Source organism: Micropterus dolomieu, linkage group LG21 (genome assembly GCF_021292245.1).
Source record: "Micropterus dolomieu isolate WLL.071019.BEF.003 ecotype Adirondacks linkage group LG21, ASM2129224v1, whole genome shotgun sequence".
NCBI lineage: Eukaryota > Metazoa > Chordata > Actinopteri > Centrarchiformes > Centrarchidae > Micropterus > Micropterus dolomieu.
The window spans coordinates 17,584,739-17,612,470 of NC_060170.1; the positions used below are offsets into that span (position 1 = coordinate 17,584,739).

General features: G+C 40.9%; 1 long non-coding RNA gene across 1 annotated transcript in view; it reads right to left on the minus strand.

Annotated features, from left to right (window-relative positions):
* Positions 1 to 11,475: 11,475 nt before the first annotated feature.
* The window catches only part of LOC123960842, a 30,023-nt gene continuing 13,766 nt past the window's right edge, over positions 11,476 to 27,732 (minus strand). Inside the window, exons 2-4 of the long non-coding RNA XR_006822608.1 lie at positions 14,618 to 14,766; positions 13,163 to 13,206; positions 11,476 to 11,594 (exon numbers count right to left, since the gene is read on the minus strand). This is a non-coding gene — a long non-coding RNA (uncharacterized LOC123960842). The remainder of the gene's footprint in view (positions 11,595 to 13,162; positions 13,207 to 14,617; positions 14,767 to 27,732) is intronic.

Sequence of the window (27,732 nt, forward strand, 5' to 3'; positions counted from 1 at the left end):
AACAATGCAAAACGTTATGTTTGGCGTTAAGGCAACACAGCTCATCACCCTGAACACACCATCCCCACTGTCAAACATGGTGGTGGCAGCATCATGGTTTGGGCCTGCTTTTCTTCAGCAGGGACAGGGAATATGGTTAAAATTGATGGGAAGATGGATGGAGCCAAATACAGGACCATTCTGGAAGAAAACCTGATGGAGTGCAAAAGACCTGAGACTGGGACGGAGATTTGTCTTCCAACAAGACAATGATCAAAAACATAAAGCAAAATCTACACTGGAAGGGTTCACAAATAAACATATCCAGGTGTTAGTATGGCCAAGTCAAAGTCCAGACCTGAATCCAATCGAGAATCTGTGGAAAGAACTGAAAACTGCTGTTCACAAACGCTCTCCATCCAACCTCACTGAGCTCGAGCTGTTTTGCAAGGAGGAATGGGCAAAGATTTCAGTCTCTCGATGTGCAAAACTGATAGAGACGTACCCCAAGCGACTTACAGCTGTAATTCCAGCAAAAGGTGGCGCTACAAAGTATTAACTTAAGGGGGCTGAATAATTTTGCACGCCCAATTTTACAGTTTTTTATTTGTTAAAAAGGTTTGAAATATCCAATAAATTTCGTTCCACTTCATGATTGTGTCCCACTTGTTGTTGGTTCTTGACAAAAAATTACAGTTTTATATATTTATGTTTGAAGCCTGCAGTGTGGCAAAAGGTCAAAGTTCAAGGGGGCTGAATACTTTCGCAAGGCACTGTAGTAGGACGTTGTGTTTTTCAGTTGTGTTATTCAGTTTTATTCCCTTTATATTTTGAATAGCAACTTATTCCAGTGACTATACAGCTTTTCTGAAACTGCAGTGCTCTCCATTTCTCCTGTCTTTTTCCACTCTTGCCTTATCTGAACTGTATTGATAGAAATGGTAATCTTAAACTTATTACCCCTCTTTGACTGTGTCTATGTAGATGCAGACTAACTGTATTCAGGAAACTCTTTGCTTTACTTCCCTTTTTACTGTACCTTCCTCCATTGATCTCTGTCTCTGTAAATCCCTCTCTTCCATGAGTAATCCATTGTGGTGTTCCCATGTCTGCTGGAGCCGTGCCAGAGTAGTGTGGGATTACTACGGCTGAAGACACACACACACACACACACACACACACACACACACACACACACACACACACACACACACACACACACACACACACACACACACAGCCTATATATATACACTTTCAGATTTCTCCCTTTACTATGTGAGGTACCACAGGAATGTGCCAAGGGACGTCCATGTTGACTGCAGACTACCTATCTGGACTCAAGGGAATCTTCTGTATGGCACTAGGTCAGGGAAACCATCCTCCCTCCTCCTACAATGTTGTTGTATCAAGGGAAGATGATTTAGTGAGAATCCTGGCCTTCTTAGTCACTTTCTCACACTCCTAGTCGAGAGTCTGGCAGCTTATGTAGACGAAATGAAATGTTAAGTCAGGTGAATCAGTTTGGTTAGGTAGAAAAAGTAGGAAGTGGGAGAACAGAAAACAGCAGAAGGAAGAGGGTAGGGAGTACGTCTTGTTAGTGGCAGTGCCTAAGGATGATATTTAGGTGGTTTTTCTATTTAAAACGTTGAAATTTTAATGTGTGTCTTTCTCAGGTAGGATTCTTTGAACAATTGCGCATTAATGGGAATCCGCTATTATTCATTGCAATTGACCTGATACAAGGTCTTTAAATGCTGGATATGTGGGTCAGATTTTTCACTGTTTAATCGATCATGAGTACCCACTCTCCACCCCACTGAACTGGCATAGCTTTTTTAAAATGATCTTTTAAAGGAAGTTTGGTCTGAATGATTATGTTGAACTGTGGTCCTTGTCACAGGTAACTTTACTGTTGCTTTCATTCAATTCTACTGGCCAGGTTTGACAAATATATAATAATATATAACGTGCAGTGTACTTTCTTGATCCTGCTAGAGCCTACCAAATTCTTTACTTCATTAGCTCAGTCTTTATTGCTATGTTCATGTCATATGGGATAAATGGTAAAGATGGGGAAGCCTCACATGGACGTCACGTGGGAACGTTCATGTCCAAGGACAACTCAAGGCTGTTTTATGATTGCAAAGTTGGCCATGAGACAGTTAAAAATACTGTATAATACTCCATGTTTGTTTGGTTGTAAGGCACTTCCATGTTACCAACAACCAATTCATATATATATGTTGTGCTTTTGGAATTCCTACTTGTAATTATGACCTACGTTGTTAATATAAGCGCTATTTTACAGTGCAAATCGGAAACTGGTTATATCAGTGAAGATTTAAGGGAAAGAGACACGCCACTTGAAAAATCCTGTAATGCCAAAGTTGCCGGTTGTATGCACTGTATCCCGCCGCTTCAGTAAGAAATCTTCTGATTTTGAACAGCCGAGTCGGGAAACACATTTGGCGAATCATGTGGTTCAACGTTAGTCTAGCTATGTTAATGAAAGGCACCCTGTGTAGTTTTTAATGTAAACAATCATGATTTATTCTGTTCTTGAAACCCGTTTACACCCTAATAGCACACTTTTTGAGTAAACAGATCATTGCCTCAATTCGAAAGAGAGAGTTGGTATGTAACCGTGGTTTGTATATTATCATACCACAGTATTATATAGTATGCAAAGGATCTTTTTCCACTTTGTCAGCTGACTGTATATGAGAGGACAGGGGTGAGGGAGGTTTGCTGACTGTGGGAATTAAAGAGTTCTCCACTGCTATATGGGATTCAGCAAGATCAGGCAGAGCCAGTCATGGCTATACGTGTGTGTTTGTGTGTGAGCGAGCGTGTGCAGCCTTGTCCTGCCTCTCTGTTTTACTTTTTCCTCCTCCCCTCTTCTCTCCTCTCTGTCTTTCTCCCAGTAATAAAGCAGAGTATTTATTTCCCCCTCTTTGGCTCACAGGTCTCTTAAAGGGACTCTGGGACTGAGCTGATATTAGACAGTATATGTGTGTTTGTACGTGCGGCAGTTTGTGTGTGTTCAGGCGCTGCTGTTCTCTCACTCTCATGCTGTGCTGTCTGCTTGTCTCATCACCCATCCCAAACGTACAGTTGCGTCTTCTTGCGTGCTAACACACCGAGATTGAAAGTTGCTGATTCTGAGCCACGGGGACTCATAGAGGAGAGGCCTCTGGCGGGGGCTGATTGAGCTGTGCTGAGCTGAGGTAGAAAAGTTACAGTAGCATGCTATTACCTGCCAGCGCCAATGGAGTTTATTAGCATTGCAGATACGCTCTGGCAGAACTCAGTGCAGCCAAGCAAATCATTTTATGACTCTAGTCCACGAGGGAGTTAAAGGCTAAAAAGGTTTGTCTCATTCGTGTCAACTAGGCTTCAACTTGGGCTATCTTTGGGTGCATGCATGCTAGTTTACAAAGAGATGAAATTATATATTTTTTCCCTTTAATTGCAAATACTTTGGAATCAATCATTCTGATGTACGGTAGCTACAGTTATTATCTGCTGACATACAGCTAAATGTTGGACTATTCGACAGACATTTCATGGTTCTTCTCTTTTCCTTGTTTGAACAAATAGGATGATAATAATCAAGGTCATGTTAGATTGTTTTCAAATGTTCTTTGGGACCACTTATGCGAGTCTTAAAAAGAATGTAGTTCTCTCTCACATGCTAAGGCAGCAGAGCAGAGATGGGCTCAGAGCGTTATGCTGTTGAATTAGCTCTTCACGGCTTTGGGACTGAGCCTGACAGTTGGCACAGTGAAGATGATTTATGACTGGCCAGGAGAGTCAGAGATGGATGAGGAGAAATAACTTTGATCAAAGTTGTTCTCTAACAACAGAAGAAAAGCTCCTTCTTACTCCCTGTTGAAATCTGGCAGTGGCCTGACTTTATTTTCCAGTGGGGAAACAGCAAAGAGTCTGTCAGCTTGTTTTGTAATTGTACGTTTGTACACAGAGTGCAAATGGTTTACATGCAGATACAGGAGTGCATGTGATGATGTGGCTGTGATTAAGAACATTTTGTCACAATTATGTGTATTGCAAGATGTTCTGTACGCAATATCATTATGTTGACATGTAGCCAACAAACTTTGTCAACATACCTACCAAATGATTGCATCGTCTCACTGAAAAAAGGTTCCCATTAGTCAGTTAGTGTTTTTGTTAAAGCTGCATCTACTGTATCAGAGATTATAATACACAGTGTACTTTTGATTTAGTTCTCACATAAATAAATTGTTCATTGATTATCAGTAATGTCACCATTAAAAGCCAGTTGTTTCTAAATGCAGCTACTCTACTTTTTAAGGCGAATGTGTAGTTTACAGATGAAAGCTAACCTCTTTGCTCACTGTCGTAGTTAAGGTTAATTTATATGCACAGGTTTAGATAGACAAGAAAAATAAATAAACTGTCATAAGCTGCCTCCCTGACAGGTAGATAATTGTGTTTTAATTCAAAGCCCAGAGACTCTAGATACTGATACCAAATGACCCTTAACAATTAATATTGGTCACCCCCAGCTTACATTAGCCCACTTCGGTTTCTTTAAAATATTTCTGTGTTGTTGTTTTTTTAGTGTGTGTGTGTGTGACTGTGCATGTGAGTAGTTTTTAGCTTACTCCTATCTATGAATCTCAGGGAAGGAATAATAAAGTGATCAGAAATTTCATATCAATGAACATTACATTTTTGTTTTGTTGTTGGTTGTGAATTATTGACACAATATGTAATAAACTGCCTTAAAATTTAGAATATAAAAACATAACCATGGCATGTAAGATCCACTTTAGATATGTTCTTCTGGAAGGTTTTCTTCCAGGAATAGTATTAATTTCCTGTTGGGTCCTCAAGTCATGTTCAAGCTTCGACTTGTGACAAAATGGATGGATGCAAATTTCTAAGCACTAATAGCCAAAAATGACTACTAATGCCATCCTCAAACCTAGGACTGTAAACAGCAACATCCCTGATTCAAGTCTGGCCGAGGAAATTTGTTGCATGTCTTTCCCTGTCCACTCATTTCCGGTCTTTTCTCGACTGTCAACTCTGTAATAAAGGCATAAAATGCCCCAAAAAGGCCACCTCCTTACAAACAGGGGAAAAAATGCAGTTTAGTAATTGGACACATGCACAGACACAGATATGTTGGCTTGTGTTATGGCCTCTTTCAAGGCTTAGATGTTTTGTTGCCTAGACTCCTGTGGCTTTCCAGCTCAGTGTGTGTCCATCCCTGCTCATCATGCTGCCTTTCTACAGGTCAAACCCTAATCCTGTGAAGGGGTTTGGGCCAGTTGCCTCCAGGAAGGGGTTTACCATGTGTGTCTCACAGGGACCAATCAAGACTAGCTATCTGTTACAGGATTCCTATGTCGCGGTTGTTCAGACGCCAGTGAGGGGCAAAAAAAAGATGGTTTCATGTTGGGAGGCTTCATGATGTCCATTAAAGGCAGACTGAGAAGAAAACATCCAACGTTGATGAAAGAAGCGTGTATACGCACACAGACACACACACACAAAGACACACAATTGTACCACAGTCTGGTTTAAATGGTCATTGTTTCCAACCTTGTTTTTCTAGATATCAGTTATCTGATATCTAGACATGTTTGTCTGATGAGCTATTTTTTTAGCCTGTCTGTATGAGGTCACTCAACCATCATTCTTGCTTCTTTCAGTTCTGTAGCAGCGGCATTGCAAAAGACATTGCTCACCTAGATTCTGTATTTGGGGGATTCATTTCTGCCCTACGCAACTACAACTCTTCATTAAACCTCAGTACTTTTTGTGTGCTGAATGTGTCCCTGGCGTTGAACTGTCAAATACCAAAGGCTGGCACTGAAAGGTTGCCTTTAAACTGAATAATCTTAGATTCGATATTTCCTAATTTAAATCTTTGCCAATTTGGTACTGTTTTATTTTGAGTTTTTGTGTGGCAGATGGTGTTTAGATAACATTCATCTCTTCTGTGTTTCAGATGTTCTTCTCTTTTGTTAAATGAACAAAAAGGGTTTTAAGGAAAAAAACACATTTATATTTTTCAAAGTAAGGTATTGAAAAAAGAAAATATTGCTTGAATGAATGAATCACAGATCACCGTGTTGAACTTATCCACCAACTGTGATTACATTTTCTGGTACTGCAGGTCCTGTTTTTGCCTTTGAATCTGCCATGCATGATATTGAGTGAACTTAAGCCCATAATTCACAAGTGTGACCTTAATATTAAGTCCTTTTACTGCTCTAATGTCTGTTCTAAATGATTATGTTGAAATGCTGGAAAATGTCAGAAATTGTGCAAAAGATTAGTTTGGAAACAAACTAAACAAACTAAACATGCAAAATGAAACTTTGGAACTGTTGACAAAATGCCTTTGTTACCTTCTTGAGATGCCTTCTCTCTTGAGCTCTGTTTGCAGACCTTACCCTGAGTGTCTGAGCTCTGTGAGAGCCAGTGTTTGATTCTCTTCTCTGTGTTTCCTGAGTCCAGCCAGCTTCCCTGAAACCCCAACCTTCACCGTCTCCCTCGCTCTCTCTCTCTCTGCCATAAGACCCTGGCTGACCTGGCACGTAGGCACATACTCACCCACGTCTCCCACCCGTCTCCCCAAATCCCCTATTTCCCCCACCCCGCCTAGTCTCGTCTCTCAGCAAGGACTTGAATCCACCATCCAGCCACCTCTGTTGTCTGGACCTGAAGCACAAGCAGGTCCCTTTGTTCTGACTGATAAAAGGAAGAAAGCCGGGTTAGGGAGGAGGATTAATTTAAGCGCGGGCCAGACGACACATCTGCTTGTTGTGTTCGTGTCTTTCCATTCCCTCCCGTGGTTTCCCTTGCTTTCCTTCTATTATCTTTGGTGAGAGCAGAGGATATTGGGTCGAGATGCGTGGTGAACTCTCAGGCCCGTGACACTCCTTTAATCCGCTCTCTGTTCTGTCTTTTGCCCTTTCTGTCTTCCTGCTGTCTCCATCCTGCATTATCTCCCTTCTTCCATTCTCCCCCCCTTCCTTTCTTCCTTTCCTCTGGCCTTCAAATCGCCATAATCTCCATCTCTTCTTCCTTAAAGATATGGTCACCCTCCTGCATTCATTTTTATAAGGAGGAAGTAGTAATAATGGGGAGTGATGTACTGTTATTCATAGTTATGACTCTGAATTTATCTCTCAAGCTGCCAGTAAATGTCTTCACACTTGCATTAACAAAGACCACAGCCAGGTAGACACAGTCCGTCCGTGTTAGAGTAGGATGTATTACTACTTCGTTATTCATTTTGCGGCCTGTCTTTTGTCTTTCTTTCTTCCATCTCTCTTCTTCTTTCTCCTTGTGTTCCACTTACCTTGTCTTCCAAGGCTTCTCTGTCCCACTTCAACCTCCCTCTGACCAGTTCATAGTCCCGAGGCTCGGGTCATGGTCACTGGGCCATGTCAGCTTTCTCAGTGGGTGTGTTTGACGGCCTTTCTGCTCTTTTGACAGCTCTCTGGGTCGTCGCAGACAAAGGCGGGGGACGGGAAAGGATTAGTCTTTTACTTATGGTCTGGCTTTTTTTCTGCATGCTTGTAGGGGAATTTGCAAACATACAATTATCTTTGAACATGCATGAAAGCATAGATTTTTTTTTTTGTTATTTTCCTCCTGCTTTTTCGTGAACCTGTGTTACTTACATATTCATAAATGAATGCTGGACAACATGGGCTTGCATTGGGACTCACCTTTAACCCTAACAGGGATCTTTGGCACTTTAGGTCGGTTGCGGGCGGTAGGAACAGATCTAAAATGTCTCTGATCAGACATCACAGGAACTCAGGCCAGCGGGTGAGTCTCCCCATTTCCTTGGCCTCCTGCCCCCATCCATTGTCATCCCTCTGGCCCCTGCTCCCCCTTTCATCCCTGCTCACACTCGGCATCCCATGCCTGCCGGACCAATAGGGAATTACTGTAGGAACAAGAGCGAGAGCAAGTCGGAGGAGGAGGAGGAGGAGGAAGAGGAGGGGGGCTGTCTTGTCTGCTCTGTCACTTCATGCTGACACGGTGTGAGGTGGAGTGACACTGAGCGCAACCATAGTGTCTGGGAGAAGTCTGGCTCACGAAGTCTGACCTCCGTGACCCTTTTCCAGACCAGTGGGATAGACACAGGCTGTCTTTTGTTTGTGTTGTGTAAATGTGTGTGTGAGAGAAAGCGGGAGAGGTATGCAGAAAAACTGGAGCTGGGGTCTCTGAGGAGGGAGTCCCATCTCCAAAAGGTACAGATCAGCAAAGCTCTGCTGTTTATACAATGGAAGAAAAGTTTTTGATGCGATTGCCGGAAAAATGCTGGCTCAGGATTTGTGGTGAATAGTTCATAGTTCTGCCTAGAGAACGACCTTTCAAACTAAAATTCTAAATGCCCATGACAAACAGAGAATATGATATTGGAAAGGTTTAACTGGTGTGTCTGTGTATGGTTCAAATACCAGTTTAGTTATTTGTGCAGTTCTGTTATGAAGTGTGTACAAACTTGCTTCACTGAACTCATCTTTACAATCACTTATAGAATAGACTTCAGACTGCCCATATTATGACAGCAATAAGTGAAACTGACGAAACTGATTAGGAGAAGCTCCGACTGAAGACATCATAAAAAATGAATGAAATGTATGTAATACTAATCAAAGTGGATCCTCTGCTAGAACTGTCAGGCTTTCAGTTGGTGCCAAGGTTGGGCAACAAGGTGGATTTGTGTGTGTGAGATATACTAAACACTAGAGCGATTGTTTTAGCAAATATGAATGTATGGCTTGAAAGTTTGGATAGGGATCAAATCATTCACACCGAGACCCATCTGGAGTGGTGAACGCTGGCACACATTTAGTCTCACGTTCAAACACAATCTGAAAAAAACACTGAGGAAAATGGGATGAGCCGGATACATAAGTATACATTAAGTGTACGCTTTCAACAACATGAGCTTCACTTGCACCAGTTACTAAGTTGATGTCTAATCTTCGATATCTGTGTCTTGTGTGAACTGGGTGCACCTGCCTGTCTCTGAAAGCGTGGGACCAAATTAGTTCATACATTGCCCTTGAGATTGTCATTCAAATGGCACATAAATTTTAGTATACTGAAAATTATTGAATGGTTGTGTATCCTTACACTACCTTAATTACTGTATCCATCATTTTGTATTTTTTTGGCCCCTGAGATGCTCAAAAATGGTGACACACTCATGAAAGGAATGACCTCTAGTCCTCAGGCAAGACTTGGATTGGATTTTCTGCATTGGCCTGAAACTGTCTGCAGCTGGACACTTGGACCCCCTGCTGTGGCCCTCCGGGGGGGACATTTACTGGGCTGTGACAAGCTTCAGGCACCCAGAGAAAACTCACCCTCTAGCGTGCAGACTTGCCATAACAATGCAATTATCATGCAGCATGTATTCTTGTTGGCACTATTGTTGCGCCCTAACCTAACTCGGGCGCTATTGTTGCCCTCTCACCTTTGTCCGAAATTCATTGTCAAACAGCGCTTTCTGTGGAAGCTGCGCTATACTGAAAGCCTGAAATTCAGGGGCACAATAACACTGACACTCAAGTGGCGTTCCCTCACTGTAGCCATTTTGCACCACCGAATTAGGAGTTAAAAGTAGAACCTGATAGGAAGGGTTGTGAGAAAATGTAAAATGGTTCGCGGGAAGAAGTGGAAATCAAGAAATGCTCCAAACATTCTTTTTCAGCTTTAAAAAACTCAGTTTTTGAATTCTCTTCTCTTCCCTCTGCTCTCACAAGAGCTGCGATTCTTTCTGGAGAAAGGCACGCTACAGCTCCATCCATTTCACAAATATACAAGCCTAGTTAGACCACCACTTACTGTTCTGTGTATAATGATGTGTCCTGCTTCGACACAAGGTAAGATAAATGGAATATCTCCTCTGTACTTGTTTATGTAAGTCCCACAGACGAAGTAGTGACACTGGAGCTCCAATTACCTGTGCAATATCAATGTGGTGCTTAGAACGGAGACTTGACTCTACTTACAGCTGATAGCTTTGTCTCTAAGGGTCTTTACTCTAGCTCCTAATATGTAGTGCAATATAATAGATGAGTTAAGATTCGTGGTGACTTGGCTTACATGCTGTGGGAGCCGACAACAATGGAGTGTGGCAGTTTATAGATGAAGGCTACTGGTGTGTGTGCGCTTGTGCACGCTATCTGCTTTGTGATTGCATGCTGTTACTCTACTGCACTGTGGCACTGTCAGCTACCATTAAAAGCAAATTTACCCACTGTATGGACTGACCAGAATGAGTCAAACTTTAAATTTAAAAAAATAAAAAACTACATAGTATTTGCACGTTGGGTTATGGCTTTGTCAGTCATGTTATGTACAGAGGTATACTGAAGCATTTTTCCTGTTATTCAATAGCTTTGAATATTTGATTTGCATGTTCCGGCTTTTCATTGAAAATAATCTATCTTTCACTGCTTGCAGGAGTAGAGATCTTTGTCAGGTTGGTTGTTTGCTGCTGTGATGCTGCTCGAAAACAGTGGCATAAAAACAACAATAAAGTAGTGGCATTCAGCAAGAATTTGTGTGCTGAAATGATTATTATTATTTTCTTTACATTTTTCTGGAATTTGGACTGGTACATCGGATATGGAACTTTTTCTTTAGGGTGATACTTCCCAGACTTTTCCGTCTCACCATCTACTTATGCTCGTGTTCTTGTGTACAGGAGTTTACTCTTGTCTACCCTGGAGACTGCTGGTTCATCAAGTGCTTATTTACTGCCATTCATTCTTATACAGTACAAAAACAATTAACACAGACCTGAAAATTGCTTTAGCCAGGTAATCCATCACAGTAAATAGGAAGCCTTAATTTGTTTTGGTTTCCAAACATTGTCACCCAGGATGAGTGTTTTCTTGTCAGTGTGGGTATTATATATTTTGTCATGCTTATTGTCAAGAAGAACTTCAAATCTGTGCTAGGAAATAAAGACTCAACATGTCGGCTTTAAAGCTAATTTGGGACATCATTGGTAGCAGGGTCTGCAGTTTATTTCCTGCAGGGATTGACACAGTAAAGGTTGTATTTTAATGTCAAATCTTATTACTCAGATAATTAGGGCTGTCACTTTAAACAAATCAACAAGTTTCAACAAATGAGAACTTACATTTAAATGGTTCAAATCAATTCAAAAGCAACCCATGTAGCCTAATAGTAAAATTTGGAATTGATGTTCTGTTAATTCATCGTGTCTCTGTTGACATGCGAACAGGTGACACCACATTGCTTGTCATGCTAATGTTACGGCAGGCAGCTGCATTTTTAAAGGGCAAAACAAGCTCACCTTTATCACTGATTTCTCCATCTAATGGTATGGAATTAAATATGCTTCCACATTGCTTATCAGATTGTTGGGTGTCATGAGTATCCGTTCAGCATGGCTAGGACAGCAGGACTTGCAATAGATCAGGGCCCCTGGGCCCTGCTGGAGTACAGGGCATGGGCTGTTGCACTTATGGACATTAAATTCTGAATTTGGTAACACCATTGCCAATGGAATACTTACTACTAACTTTTTCCCACGTTCGACCAGGAGTACACTGTAAAAAAAAAAAAAAAAGACAGCATGCATCACAATCTGATTGCGGATAAACTGTACGAGTTGAAACAGCTTTTTGTAAGGTGGTGATACTCCCTACTTTTTACTGGCAGGTTGTGCTGCAGCATAGTCTGTTGCGCTTTTAGCCTACATATGTCTCTGTACCTTCTTGTTCAACTTAAACTTTACTCACCAGAGTGCTGCAATGAACACTAGGCGACACAGTGCTAGGCCACATACTGCTGTAGGTGAGGTTGATTGCACTCTTGCGTATCTTATGTTATGCTCATCTTCAGTAGAATACATTGACCTACGTACGTTTTATACCTGCAGTTCTTTAGTAATCGTGGGTGCAGGCAGGGGAGCACAAACCTGTGAATGCTGTTGTGTACTTGTGCATTTTAGATGAATCTTAAATGCACTATTGTGTAGCGGTGTAGCACACTCTGCAGTAGGCTGTGTTCAGGGACTGAGTACTCAGTCAGAATGGACAACGGGCGGAGGCCAGACCAATTAAGCAGCAAAGCAAGACTAATGACCGTTGTTAATTTGGCCTCTGAAGAATGGAGCTGTCCCTGTTGGACTACCTTGTTGTGTGATCGAGTAGTGTGTGTATGTGCTTGTGTGTGCCTGAGTGTGTTTGTTAATGTGAGCCAGGGTCTAAATGATGGCAAGCAGATGCCTGCAGTGGGTGCGTCCACCTATAACCCGGCCTCTCTTCCTCCTGAGATTACAACACCTCGGTACCACCTTGCAGGCCCACACCTGGTAACACCGTCGGGGTGCAAAATGAATTTCTATGATTCCCTCCCTTTTTAACAAGCTAATTAAGCACTGTGCTTTGCATCCTGAGGCGATATTGAAATGACTCAGTCACAGTTCAGTAATGCTTCTAATAGATGGAGGAAGAAAGGGAGCTCAGGAGGGAGGGGCGATGGAGGAAGGAACCAGAGAGAGATGTGGGGGGGACGGGTAATGGCGAAGGGACAAATTAGTCAGAGCTGAAACAGTTGTGTGTAACAAGCTCCCCACTGCATTCTTTTTAGACAGACAGATCTGTGAAGGTGCTCAGGCATTCAGGCTAGTCTGGCCTGGAAGTAGACACCACCAGGGGGAGATGTCTACAGAAATGACTCTTGCCAAACATAACTTTTATTCACTCTCCTCTTGTCCCCCCCCCCCCCCCCCCCCCAAATCTGGATTTCTGCTGCAGTTTGGCACATGTCACTAACATATTTTAATGTTTGCTCAGTTAAAATCTGTAACAGCCATATTGCTATTTGTCAAAGCCATTTAAGGTCCAATGAAAGCCAGACTCTTCTCCAGAGCTGACCACAGACTGAAACATGTCTGACAGTCATTTTAGAGGCTGAAACTGAACATTGTCCTCTTTTCATCAGATCTGAAGATAAGCCCTCTGCCATGAGGTGAGAACTGCAGACGAGACTATAATTTTGTAGGATTTGCTTTGCTGGCAGGGCCTCAGATGTGTGTACACTTGTGTACATTTTTGTGTGTGATATGTGCAGTGTGTCAAACTTTATACCAACAGTTTTGTGTGTTGCATACCTCCTATTTTCACTCTTCTCAGCTGTAGATTTCTCTAGAACATCCTGAACTTGGCAGAGGGAGAAGAAATGCAGAAGATGTTACACATCTCAGAATTTGTTGTTGAAGCACTTTCAATTGAAGACAAATAGATGAAAAATAAAAGATTCCTTGTGCCATAATATAAATATTTTTTCCAGGTTTTCATGAGTCTAGATTCTGAGGGCATCAAGCTGATAGTGATCTTCTTCTAATATTGTAAGCCAAAAACACTAAATATTTTGCAGGTTGGAAATGAAAATTATTTTATATTCTTTGTCCTGTTCTTTGTCCTATTTTTGTATGTAAATAAGTTTAATAGACAGAAAAGAGAAAAAGACATTTACATAATGAGATAATAACAATATATTATAAAATATATAAAAATAAATATATTGCTGTTTGTGTTGCTGTTTTTTTTTTGATTAGGACAAAGCAGCAGTACTTTGTCTTAAATTATTTATTTCATGTTATTTAGTAAATACTTTATAACTTGGTTTGAAAAATGCTATTTAAATAAATATATATGTAATATATTATTATTTATTATTATTAAATTATTAAATGCACATAACAAGGTTATTATGGTTAACAAAATCAAACAAAATAATGAAAACATTTTTGTTAACTGACATAAAAATGAGGCATTACAAAAAATTATAACTAACTGTAACTGTTTTGTCTGTTAATAATCTAAAATTTTAGATTAAATACTTTTAGTTTTTGTCTTTGTCAGTTTATTTCCTGGGCGTACATAAGCCTAGTATTTCGGGTGGATATGAAATCTCTCTTCCAGTTTCTTAGTCTTGCTAGATTTAGTCCCCTCCCTTCGTCTGGCATCATGGCGGTGAATGTTGGGAGAATGCGAGCCCCATTTGGGATAATTTAAATATGACTGTGTCTCAATAAGAACAAGTGCCTTGCAGTGGAAGGTGATGAAAAATGTGGAACATTTTCCACAATTTTCCATTTGAAAAGCCCACAAATGCCAAGCCTCCCTCCTCTGAAACAGAAGCTAACCCCAGTCCAGGCAGCTAACACATCTTTTATATTCGTCTTTTGTGGATGCTTGTTCATCAAGTAAATACATTTTTTTAAAACTGTATGATTGTATGAGTTTTTATTACAGGATTCTTTTTCTGACCTTTTTTAATCTCTCCTCTGACATATCTCGCCTCTGACATATAAGAGGCGAGGAGACCCCATACTACAAAAAAGACATTAACACTGAAAATAATAAAAACTAAGCATTTTCAAAAAATGTAAACTAAACTGCACTAGCAAACCTACTTTAAAAACTAATTAAAACTGAACTTGACAAGTCAGTACAAAATAAAAATAACCTAATGAAAAATGCCAAACTATAATAACCTTGGTACATTGACATTATATTTGTTTAGGCATTCATTAGATGAAGATTGCTTTCTTTTCATTTACCTAGCCTGAACCTCGTGCCTTTGTGGAGTGAAGTACGGGAAACCTTTTGTAGCGTTCTTTTTTTCTTCATGTCATCTGAGTCTGATTTCCTACAGGGTATTCTTTTTAGACTTGAGCAGAGTACAGCAGGGGTGCCACAGCCTCTTTTTCTGTTAGAAATAATGAGAGGAAATAAAATAGAACCATTATTGACAAATGTAGTACATAGCAGAGAAGTCAAAATATTGGTGGTATTATATGCATATACACTATAAGCTTTTTATAACCATTTCCCCCTAAAAATTTAAATTTGTACAATTTTTACACAGTTATTTTTGAGTGAGAATTCTTTGCTTTCCGTTTTTTTTTTTTTTGACTTTCTCCAGCTGGCTCGATGAATCTGTGGGTTGCTCAAGACATGTTGGCTTGGCACGGCTGCCAGTTTGTGTTACTGACCTCAAAACGCCAGACTCCTTTTCTTCTTGCTGGAGGACGATTTTACTGCACCAAAGTGCATATCATTAAAGTATCAGTAATTAGACACCCTCATCCAAAGTTCAGATCCAAATATGAGCATGTGGGAGCTGGACTGATCCCGGTGTACATAGATTGAATGTTTTGGTATGTTCTTGCTAGATGCTGGTTTGGATTATTTGAAACTCCTCACAGTGAGTGCATTGAGGCTGTAGGAGCTTGGTCATGATGTAGTGGTTTGAGTGTGTTTGGTTTCAGACTCCGACTCTGGCAGATCTTGATTGCTTTCTGCTGCTTGGATGAATCAAATGTGCCACTGACAGAGGTAGAGGTTGTGCGGTAACACTGTGAGTGGAACTGTCAGCTTCCTGCTGTTTATATTTAGTCAAAACAGGCGGAGACCTAATTTCTCCTGGGAGGCACAAATTGGATCGGCCAACTTGTTGTCCTGACCTCTTGCTGATATTTCTACTTACTTTTAAAGGAAGAGAGAGGAAAATCTGTGCAGGAAAGAGTGAAAGGAAAAAAAAAACTTCAATAGAATTTTAATTTGCTCTATTAATTTATGTAAATGACACAGAGCAGCTGTTTGATTGGAGTGTTAAATTGCTTACCCAAGCATCGCCATGTAGGCTGTATGTAAATGCAGGTGTGTGCTAATTGAAATTCAATATCCTTCTCGTCAGCAAGGGTTGCTGGCCTTCTCAACTGAGCTGCCCTCCTCCCCCTCCTTCTTCTCCTCTTCCTCCTCTACCACACTTGTTTGCCCTGCAACCTTACCTAAGTGGGTCTTTAATTTAAAAGTAAGCGCATTAACTTTTTCAAACACAGGCTAGATAAAGTACCTCTTGCCAACAAATGAATAAACGGCGACATAAATAACGCTCTCTCCCTCACACGCGCAGAGACATACAGGCACAAACACACACACACACAAACATATGGAGATCGATAGACAGCGGTATTGAGGCATCTCTTGAGGTCTGTGTCTGGCTCAATGTGATGGTTGATTTATTTGTTCTTTGCAAGAGGCGGTAAATCAGTGCTTACCCTCAGGCTGGCTTGGCTCTACACAGGCAGGCAACCTATTTAGTGTCACTCCTCAACCCTGCTGGTTCAGGTATCTTCCCGTTCTCTTCATGTTCATGTTTGAGCATTTTTTTAGTTGCAAGTTAAAGGCCATTCCATGCATTGAATGTAAGTGAGATTACATCAAGGTGCAGTTTGGGATGTAATAACAATGCTTTCTGTTAATATTCATAGAGGAGAAGGTGAAGAGCCCGGCGGCTGGCTAATTGCTGCTCAAAGATGTAGAAAGGTGGAGGAGGGGGAGGGGGAGGGGGGGGGGGGGGGGGGGGGGGGGGGGGGGGGGGGGGGGGGGGGGGGGGGGGGGGGGGGGGGGGGGGGGGGGGAGATGGAGAGGAGACAGGCACTGAGAGGAGGCCTAACCTTCCCCCAGGGCTCTTTTAGGGGTTTGACACTGTGTGTCGCTCTCCTCAGCTCCACTGCTCCCTTTTGCTCTCCTCTGCCCTTCTTCTCTTGCTATTGCCCTAAGACAGGAAGCCAAGCTGTCCTCGGCAAACCGCGGCTCTCACCGTTGAGACAGAAGCCAACACTACAAAAAACTCTTTGAATTATCTGAGCTCTTCTTTTCTTCATCTCATCACTCACCTTTTCTGTGTTTGTTGACAGTGAGATATATACGACCGGGGGCCAGGTGTTGGAGGACAAACGTGTTTGTTTGGCTTTGTGACACAGTTTTTATATTGTTGCAAACTTTTAATTCAGATTTACCTCATCTTTTAGTGTTTTGACTGATTGCAATCAAAGAAAGGTGATTCAGGACTGAAAGTTAGTTTGTATAACTTTGTGTAGCTCTTTCTAATGTCGAGGCTGCCAAACTACTAGCCAGGCAAGCTAATTGTCTTTGGCTCAAGCATCGTTTGGCTTGAACTTTACGCCTACTGTGAGTACACACAGTGCCAGCTGGTGTCCACATTGCTCATCAGGGGTGCGACATAGCTAAAGAGGCATCAACAAACTTTACTTGCTCTCAGAAGAACGCTTAAATTCAAAAAGCATTATGTTTTTTGAATGCAGTGAACCTTTAGTACAATATTATTGTTAAGGTCAAGCTTTTAAACCACTGCCACCACTGGTCTCAGCACTACGTTAGAGCATAAGAAACTCATTGTGGTGGAGCCATATTGTGCAGTGCCTTAAAAGTAGTAACAATGCTTTTCAATTCAATACTGAGTTTAACAGGAAGCCAGTGTAAGAAAGCCAGCACTAGATTAATGTGGGAACACTGTGGAGTTTTTGTTAGTAATCGTGCTGCAGAATTTTGAACCCATTGTAGATGTGCTATGGCTTCTTGTCTCAAACAAGGATAAGGAGCATTATAGTAGTCAAAATGCAAGGACACTGTTGTTTTAGCAAATTCCCAATAACAACATTTGTTTACGTCTAAGTGACAAAGATGTCTAGCGACTATAGGCATTATGGCTCTTGTCTGTCAGTAGCAAAAGAGGAAACAATGTGACATTATTATGGGGCCAGTAAGTCCAGAGAGGGAGGTGGATGGATGGGTCAACAAAATGTTGGACTTTGACAGAGAGGACCTCTTTTAGCTTCCTGCTCCCTACCGACAGTCACCGTTGGTATCGCTTAATGGCCAAAATTGCTCCATAACTCTGTGGTTATTTTAACCATGGTGACGAACATTAATTGACTGAGACCAGTAAATTGTGGCTTTTATTTACCTCTGTGGCAGAGAGAAGTACAATGTCTTCTTCCATAACCCCTATTTCCATCAGTACAGCAAGAGTCATGTCAGGCGTTCCAATCTGCCTTTTTCCCAGAAAGATGTTAGGCTACCAAGAATGAAACTCAAAACTTTCCTTCTGGATTTAGTCCAGCAGCCTTTCCATTATTGGTTTTGCTTTTAATGTGATATATTACTTATTTTCTGTGAAAAAAAGAGAAACTCAGGGCAGCAGTGTGGTGAGTATAACATGTTGTTTTACTGATGTAATTAGTGCTGTGGAAATGTACATTATGCTAAATTTACCATGTACTGTCGGCTACAAGTTATTCCACACTCATCATTGTGTTTAAAAAAAACAACAACCTGGTCTTGAGTATTTTGTCATTTCCTTTCAAAAATCTTATTGGAGAAACATTTATCAGATTCAGCCTCAGCATCAACTTGTAGCGCTATCAAACATTTCTGCCAGGGAGAGTAAGATAGTCATATTGGGAAAAATGTTTGTTGTGCCGCAAGTTGTCACTGTATCTTTATAGCCCATTGGAGCTGATTGTTTGTTCTCTTCTGAGAAAGAAAAAAGAAAACTATCCAGCTCATCACGACCCTCTGGTAATATAGTGTTTATTTTATGGGCAAGGATTTGACTTTTTAAGTGTCTTTTAAATTAGAGGCCTGGTTTAACGCCAATTTAATATTCTGTTTAGATGCTCAATTAGATTTGTAATTGCTCCTCAGGCATGATTGCGTTTATATTGGCTAAGTTCATTAATACTGTGGGACCCAGGTCTGTGGCCAGCAACGCAGTAAAAGTGAAATTAAACCCTCAACATGGGTTGAAACAGTATCAGCAGAGCACAAGGATGTGTGACTCGAATGATGAGGCTGTAGCTGTTTCAAGTGTTACATTCGGTGGTTCCGTTTTTTTTAATACAGATTGAAATTATTGCTTTTGACTAGAGTTTTAAAACTGGTGAAATGTTAACATTTGCTGAAGTGTGCTGCCTACATATGGTTTAACTTATGTTGGAGTGATGTGATGGAGCTTTTAGGGTATGTGAAAAGTAGTTTATTATGAGTTTGAGAGGCTATAGAAAGGCAGCATTGACAAGTAGAAGAGAGACTGATGTAAAAAAAAGAAAACATAATACAGGGTTCTAGCTTTTGAGCTTTAAGCCGTTCTTTTCTTCTTACTTTCCATTCCTTTCCCCTTTGCTATTCCTCTGTCTGTCACTTTCTTTATTTTTGTCTTTCATCATTGCTTTTTACTGCAGTGTTTTATTACAAAGGTGGCTTCTCTCTCTTGAGGGTTAGATGGTCCAGAGAGTCCAGTCTGAAAGTCCAAGAAGAGACCCAAATTGTCTAGACAGTTCCCTGTATAATTAGTTATGCATTCCTTAAAGGTGGTAGAAAAACACCTGCATGTGGTGCCCTCACTTTTGTCCTTTCTGAATCTCTCTTTATCTCTGGCAGCATGTCCTCTGTCAGTATATGGAAGCCCAGGTGGTTCAGTCTTACCGTTACTGTGTTAATGGACTTCAGCTCTCAGAAAGCCTTGCAAAAGTACAAAGGCTTTGTTCACTTCCAATGCTAGATGGATCCAAAAAGAAATTAGATTAATCGGTGAGCCTGCCAGTTCTGTCACACCACCTGAGTGGAATAATGGACAGGTTTGGTGTGAAAATCCAAAACATTAAACAAAGGAATGCATTAAAAGCTCACGATTAGTCTTACATTGGCTTGGACCCAAAATGTCTTTTCATTGAGCCATTTAGCCCGTGTCTAATAGAAATGATGTTCTTTTTTTTTGTGTCACTTGCAAAATTTGACTTGATTACATTTTGGCAAATCTGAGCTGTCCAACTGAACTGTGGTGTGTTTTGCTGTGTTTTTATTTCTCTCTGCGGGTTTGAGCAAGAATAGAAAACATTTTCATCAATTATATTTGTTTTTTGTCCAAAAATTCATCAGTTCACTATTTATTGCTCCTATCAACATTTAGTTTTCTCAAAATGGCTTTTTACCAGACAATGACATGCAAAATTGTATTGAAGTTTCTAATGCAAAGTGCGTGTGAGCACTCTGTATCTTCTTTAGCATGCCAAACCTGTGATGGCTGCGGAAAATCTCTTTAATAACATGGACTTTTCTGGCCCCAACAGATGATTACAGAGCGAGCATAAACAAATAAATTGTCGCATTGAATAATTCTTTGAAATTTTCAGAAAGCTCCCGTCATCTGTTTGGCTGCCAACTGTTGTGTGATGCCAGATAGCTTTGGCTCTCGCTCTTTCCCAGAAGGGACAAACCGTATTGATGAAGCCACAGTCTACTTCTAATGTATGTTTCATGCTGTGTGGGGGGAAAAGTGGCCTCTTGAACTCTAGTCTTCTTAGCTTTTTAAACTGTCACATGAAAAACACATTTATCCCACGCTTTCATCGCTAGCGGCACATCAGTGCAGAAAGCGAAAATGTCATTTCATAGATCAGCCTGATTATCCTAATATTGTTGATTAGGTTTTACATTCTGCCAAGCTAGGAGAAATCATTGTAGAGTTATGTTTTGTATGTCTGTGGTGGATGAGGTATTTAAGCCAAATGCTCAGCTATTGATGTTATTTCTTGGGGCTGAAGCTCCCTTTATTTGCATTGTGTTATGTTATTGTGGTATGAACAACAGAAAATACACCCTAGTGTTGCATTCTTCAGTAGATGTTTTTAATGTTTGTAAGATTAGCACAGTGTGCGTGCATTTCTCCTTGTTTTATTAGTAATGGAAAAAAGAAACATTTTGTCCCTGTATGCAGTACATTTTAAATAGTGTCTTTATGCAGATAAGCAACTGGGATCCAACCTGCATTGTTCACATACTTGCCTATGAACTTTCTAGGGGGCGGTCATCCCTGGCCGACACCAGAATTTAAATGAGAATTTCTTTCCGGAGAATAGGCTTGTTTCGATTGCCAACTGGATTGGCTAGACGATTGTGGGGATGATCAGCGATTGGTTTTTCATGTGTCAATATTAAGGCAATTTTAACTAACTCACTATCAGAACTAAGATGACATAAAATGTTTCTAGAATCTGTACCCCACTGCAGTTACTCCTGTTCACTGATTTATTTGTTGCGACACAACACGCCTCAATATCAACGCTTACCGCCACATATACTATTAAATAGGAGTAAAATTATAATTCATTGCGGAGCTGCTCGCAGCGCATAGATGCACTTTGCGCCTTGCTCGCTCCCTCTCTCTCTCTCTCTCACAAACAGAAACGGAGCCGTGTGTTTATAGAAAAACTAAAACATTCAAGTAAACTGTAAGAAGTCAGACTATCTATTTTCTTAACACAATGCTGTCAATGTTGGAGACCCACCTTCAAATAAGTTATAAGCAATCATGTAAGGAGCCTAGCTAATAAGTGTAGCTATGTTAACGTTAGAATACAGCTGGGTTGTCAAGGATAGCTGTACATAGCTGCTGTTCAATATTGATTGCACCCCACACCCGTGCGTGGCGCCAGAGTTGTACGGTGATTCTGTGGGAAACACTGCACTGTGCATTTACAGATATTTCTGGTGGTTTCTCTTAAAGAGGTGGTATTATGCTTTTTGGCTTTTCCCCCTCTCCTTTATTGAGTTTTATACTTTTTTTGTGCATGTAATAGGTTTGCAAAGTGAAAAAGCCCAAAGACCAGCCCAAAGGAAGTTCCCATCTCTTCAAGCAGTTCAGAGCTCTCCCAGCTCTGAACTGCTTGAAAACAGCTCGTTTGTAAGTCCAGCCTTTTCCCTTTCACCCCTGTGACGTCACAGGGATGAAAGCTAAATACGGTCTGCAACATGTACAGCTGAACCAAAGCCGTGTTTACCGGCTTCTCACTGACCCGCTCTTCTCTGCTTCAGATTGGCTTTTACCGGGTTTTCGTTGAGCCGCCCTTCTCTGCTTCTGATTGGCTAGTAGTCCTTAACTAGGAACTGCGCATGTGCAACTCCCAACAAAGATCATTTAGAGACAAGATGTATCACTCCATAGCTAAAATGAAACCTTCAACACAGGGTGAAAAGAGGAGCTGCAGCAGTGTGCAGTATGAAAATGAAACCATGTAAACCTGTTCTGGTACAATCCCTAAATAAGATTATGAACCCGAAAACGATAATACCACCTCTTTAAAGCTAATAAGCCTTTTTCTTCCATGCTGGCATTTCACTGGCATGCTGCGGCTGCAACGTAATACCGCCCCCTGGCGATCAGATCGCCAATTGGTGATCTCAAGTAGCCACGATTAGACGTTATGAAAATAGAGACAATTGCCCAACCCTACCGGAGAACCTTTGCAAATTGTGGTATGCGTTACGCTGAGTCATTTGTGCAAAGTGTCGTCCTACCACGTAAAAAGGCAAACATGTTTAGACCTGTTCTGAATGGCCACATTCGAAAGCATGAAGAAAAGCTTGCTGTCATAAAGAGGAGCAAAATGATGAATTGCACAGATGGGGTAATGCATTTTCATGCAATATCTTGAATTAGGAGTTTCTGATTATTAGATGTAAATAGCATTTCAAATCAAATTTTAAGACGACTAGGGAACTGATTTTTCTGAAACCTCTGACTTGGACATCACTGAAGTGTATGAAAACTAAACAAATAAACAAAAGACTGTCATTCAATATAATTAAGCCCAAATTCAGTGATATGGTATTACATTGTCAATGCATCATATTTCAATTCTCTTATGGCCAACCCTGTAATCATACAACTGTCTTGATGATGTGAACGCATTCAAGTCGTTAACGTGAGAATCTTTCTCTTCTCTGCCATTGCGTCATTAAGGCATCTTTTGGTCTGTCTTCTGAGGCATTTACGGTGTTATACGTGCAAAAAATGACCAGAAGAATTGTGAAAATCAGACAGAGCTTTATAGAGAAGCTCAAACCCAGCAGACTTTCTCACCTCTGTGCACTTGGCCAATTGCTGTCTGAATTGACACTGGTTGCCAAATTGTCGGTTTCAGAAAGTTACAGGCACAGCCCCCTCAGCCCCCTCAGCCCCCTCAATTCTGATGCCTGAAAGGTGTGGGTTGATACAAACACCTTTACTGTCCCTGTTTGTTTTTATAAGTTCTTTATAAGAAAAAACTAAACTAAGTGGTTTACCGTTGGCCTTCATAGAGACTTACTGTAAACCACTGTAAGTATGAGGAATCGAAAAGTAGAGCACACTTGGCACGAAATAAATCAAGTACCACTGGTATAATGATAGGAAAATGACTTGAAATTTGCAATATGCCAAACAGAACAGACCTGAGAGGACTATCTGGCAGAATGGCAGTCTGTGCTAGCTTGGTTTCATTAAATAGTTGGTCTCCAGCTTAGCCCCTGAAGTTCTGGCACCATGAAAAATAATATTCTCTGAATAGTGGATGGTTTCTACCAGAATTCTTGTTACCAATTTGTAGGCTTTCTGTTTATATGGTATTGTAACACAGCCTTAAGCCCAGAAAATACCGTATCATGGAAATATTTCCCTAAGAAGGAGATGTACACATCGCAGTAATGCCTTCCTCTCTTTATTGCCTCTATTTCTCACAGTGCTTGGAGGGATATTTTTTCGTTGCTCTCAACATGTAGTTGACTTCCACATTGCTGCTTTGTCAACTGTTTTGCCTACGCTTGGTTGAGTTGCTTGTGTTGCTCTCACACCAGCAGTCATTGTCTGAACCTTTTTTGACTACATGGCTTTAATTGATTGAGGCTTGTTTGACTCGACGGGATCTTTGCATGGAGGACTATTTGAAACAAATAGCCATTTGGACAAGTTAATTGACAGAAGCAGAGAAGCCTTGCTTTCTGCCAGAGAAAAGAAAAACATCAATTTTGATTTTGTTGAGGAGCTCTTATTTCCAAGACGGGAATATTATGTTTCTTACAGGCTCCAGGTCTGTCTCATTAACTGCTGTTCTCTCTCTCTTCAATGATTGAGCTCTCATGATGCCCACAAACATTCCCCTGCTGCCTGCACACACATGCATGCTGACTCATACACACATGCAGGCACCTGTTTCCATCTATCTATTTGACATTAGATATTGACTTTCCCGTTTTGGATCCTCATTTTGTTTGACAAGAAACTTCAGTGTCTTTGTTCACAATGATCTACTTGAATTAGCCTCAACTGAGTGCTTCATAAAAAATAATAAAAAAAAGCTAGTCACAGTTTTAAGATTTTGATGAGCTGTTGGCGGATTTCATTGACAATAAAATGCTTGTTGTGAGAAAAGGAATAAAACAGCTTCTTTCTGTCCCGAGTTGAAGGAGTGAAATATCTGCTTCAACGTGGTGTTTGGGTGTTATCAAGCGTTGTTGAAAGTCTAGATCAGAGGTTCTTAAACAATAAAGGAATGGTAGGAAAATGGTTGATGGTATGAAAATCTACATCCTGAATCCTACATGTAGGATACAATAGATAGTGGAATAAAAACCATCTTTACAGGCTGGCTCAAAGGGTAAGACTTGTCCAGGGTGGGGTTTTTTTCCCAGTAAAGGATTGTATTATGCTTCTGTTTCTAAAGTCATCTGTAATTCAACGGGTATATACGCAGTATCTTTCTCCACACAGCTAGCTACATTTGCAGGGTGGTCAGAGCCTGATGTCAGCTCACGGAGTACATTTTAATGGAGCTTAGTTCAGAATGGTTTTATCAAAGCAGAGAGGCCGGAAAAGTTACCTAATTAAGTAATGTCTCATTATATTATACTTATTTGTTGAAAACAAGTTGTATTTTTTTTCTTGTTGATTACAACTCATTGCCATCTAGATTAAGACTAGCTGAGTTCTATGTTGATTAAGTCGTCCACATATATCCACATATCCACATATGTATGTTTTTGTCTGTGGTATCACGAGATACGAGTATGTATGAGGTGGTGATGAACCCAATCTCACAGTTCAAGCTTAAAAAAGCACCAGAAGGTATAAGGCAGCACTTACTTTACAAAACAATGCCACATTTCAGCCTAGTCTGCTTCCCTCAGGTCTTGACAAAGCAGCAGTGCAGTGATTGTAAAGTGAGGCGAGTAAGTGATCCATAGGAAACGTGACAACTTTTGCTGTTCCCATTACAACATTTTTGGTGGCTCCCACTTATCCTATGAAAGAAGACGTGCTCCTGTATCCACACTTGAGGTCTTTATGCATGCTCACACATCACTGAGTACGTCCCACATCAAAAAAATGCCTATATGAAGTACACTTAACCCGCACGGTATGCACCCTTAAGGCTCAATTATACTTCTTACGGTCTCAGTGGCATCCACGGTATTTTCAGTGTCCATGCTGCGACTGCGGGGTTTGTGTATATATAGTTTCACATCATTGCCGGGATCACCTTCCTGACCCTTTTGTGATGACGTTTGTGATCATGGGATTTGTGTGGTCTCCACGGTTTTCTCTGCAGAGTTTCCATTTGGGGCTGTAGTTAAGAACCCAGAGCAGATACCTCATGCAGCCTTCAGAAAAGACTTGCAGTCTTGGGTATCTTGTCAAAATTGACATTTCAACCCCCCCCCCCAAAAAAAATAAAATAATTGTGAATATTAATTGTGTGTATAAAAACTGTAGCTGTTATAGTGGATGAAACTTAATGGCTTAATGTCTGATTTACACATGTAATTGGTTAATATTAGCCTGTTAGTCTGATGACCTGAAATGACCCTTTGTCTATTCTTTAGTATTGTTTGGAGTACATCTGCATGTAGATTCAGCCTTAACCTGCTGTTCAGGTTCACTTGCCCTCAGAAATCACATCACAATTATTCTAGTAGACAAACAAGACCGACCTTGCCTTTTTATAAAAGAGGTAATGATTTCAGCCTTTGAAAACGAACTTCTGCCATTGTTAAATTAAAATGTGTCACTGTCTTCATTTTAATTAAAATGTTTGGCCTTGTTTGGAAAAATATGTTGCACATAACACACAGAAACAGTGAGGTTTGTTTTATACTGCTACTCTCATATAATTCTTAAAGCTGTGGCCATATGCGCTCCTTCACTTTCCCTGCTTTTCAAGCTCTTCTCCATCCCCCTCAGAGTAATTGATTTGGGGATGGAGTTTTGCATGGGGAATAAAGGCAATAACACATCGTCTGGTCTCATGCTTTTAATCTCAGCTCCATTTCTCTTCCTTTTCATGTCTATAATTTAGTTGATGTTAAAAAAAAAATCGCTAAATCCATTGAGGCATCCTCCTTTGCTCTTCGCAGAAGTAGGAACTTGAATCGTGTCTATCTGCTCGCATATTTGTCTTTGTTCTGGTTTGTTTTTGGTGTAAAGCTGCAGGTGCACGGTTTCAGGAAGGTAGCATGGTAAAAGGTATCCCAGCTCCCCTTTGGATTTTCTTTTTTTACATGTTTTTTATTTTATTTCATAACTCTCCTCACTCCTCCTTCATTCGTCTGTTTTTATGTTCTTTCTTTCAAAAATGGAACCACAACATTTTGTGTAGTGCAAAAACTAAGAGGGACAAAAGGTTGAAGACTTCCTCCCTCACACTTTGACCAGCCCTTCCTCCACCACCTGCATCCTGCTCCAGCATTAAAGTTGTGAATGTTATGAAAAAGAAAGTTTTACAAGTAAGGGAAAAGCTGCACTCTGTTGCCACGTTAAACTTTAATGTCACCCATGGCCATGTATCCTGCAAGTCGTCTCAATATTTAATATAGCAATTAGAAAGGTTATGATGTGCTACTGAGAACATTAAACCCTCATAGTCATTGTTTTTATTTGTTTTGTTTTATGACCCCTTACTGTCATCTTTTAACTTTTCATTCTCTTGCTTTCTATCATCGTGCTCTGCCTTGCTTTCTGATATTTTCAGCGATAATGCGTGATTGTTTCTCATGCTTCAGCTACATTCAGCACTTCACTTCAACCCCTTTTGTTCACATGCGTTTTATAAAGTGGTGTTTTAGCCACCTGCATCCCAGCAGAAGTACACACTCAACTACATTTCCATCTTTATGCTAAAATTGTCTGGACACTAGACTGCACCTACACAGCATCCCACCTCCCACAACACACAACACACACACACACACACACACAAGACCTTTCCAAGCTGTTTCAAGTTCTATTTTCCCATTCCCTTCAAAATGGGTGGAAAATGGAGGAGCTGGCGCCAAATAGGCCGTTTGCCAAATCACCGAAAACCCCCAAATGGCCTCCATTAAAGTTTCCGGGCTCTTGGCAGCGTGAGGCCATGGTGTTTGGAGGTCATTTTTAAAAGCCCCGTGTAAAGACCCCCCTTTCAGCCATCTCAGGCCATCACCGTGTGTGTGTTTGTTCGTGTGTGTGTAAGTGACTGAGTTCAGGCTTTATTAGGCTTCAGTGGTGTTTGGACAGCCGGAAGAGTAGTACTAATAGGACAGAATGATGCAGAAATGGACAGAAAGCCCCCTTGGAGTTCTTGCAGCTCATTTTCTCTCTCCCTTACTTTTACCCTCTCACTCTGTTTCAATCACTCACTCACCCCCCCCCACCCTCCTCCCTGTTCCACTCTTCTCTTCATCAGCAACGCTCCGCTTTCTCTGCCTTGGCTGTCACACGGTCCCGGTGTTGCTCCACTAATTTTTCACATCCCTTTATTCCTGCTATTCGGCCTTTTCCCAAAAGCACTTTAAGTCAGCGGGGGGAAGCTTTTAGCCACTGATTACTCCTACACGGTAATTTCTCCTTGTTTTGCTCCTTTTTCTGTTTCTTTCACAACTTTTTGGTTTTCCCTCTCTTTCTTTCGTCCTTCTCACTACTAAACTGTCCGTTTTACTCCTGCTCTCTGTTCCATATCTCTGTCTCTCTCTCACTCACCTTGGTCGTTGTCCACAAGAAATATCCTGTGGTCAA